Raw genomic sequence first — 218 nt, forward strand, 5'->3', positions numbered from 1 at the left:
CTGTGTGGTGCACTGGCTCTCGGTAAATTAGTGTTTAAAAAAAACCTTAAAAAACTCCATAAACATAGCCCTACAAAGACCTTATAAAAAAAAACTTTTAAAAGCTCTATGAGGACAAGACCGTTATAAAAGACTGGTTAAAAAGTGCAGGACGGGGCTGGACCACGGAACGGCAGCAGAGTATGTTAAAAAGCAGATCTCCCCAACCCAGGGTCTCT

This window comes from Notothenia coriiceps, unplaced genomic scaffold (assembly GCF_000735185.1).
Source record: "Notothenia coriiceps isolate Sejong01 unplaced genomic scaffold, NC01 NC01_scaffold00019000, whole genome shotgun sequence".
In the NCBI taxonomy this organism is placed as follows: Eukaryota; Metazoa; Chordata; class Actinopteri; order Perciformes; family Nototheniidae; genus Notothenia; species Notothenia coriiceps.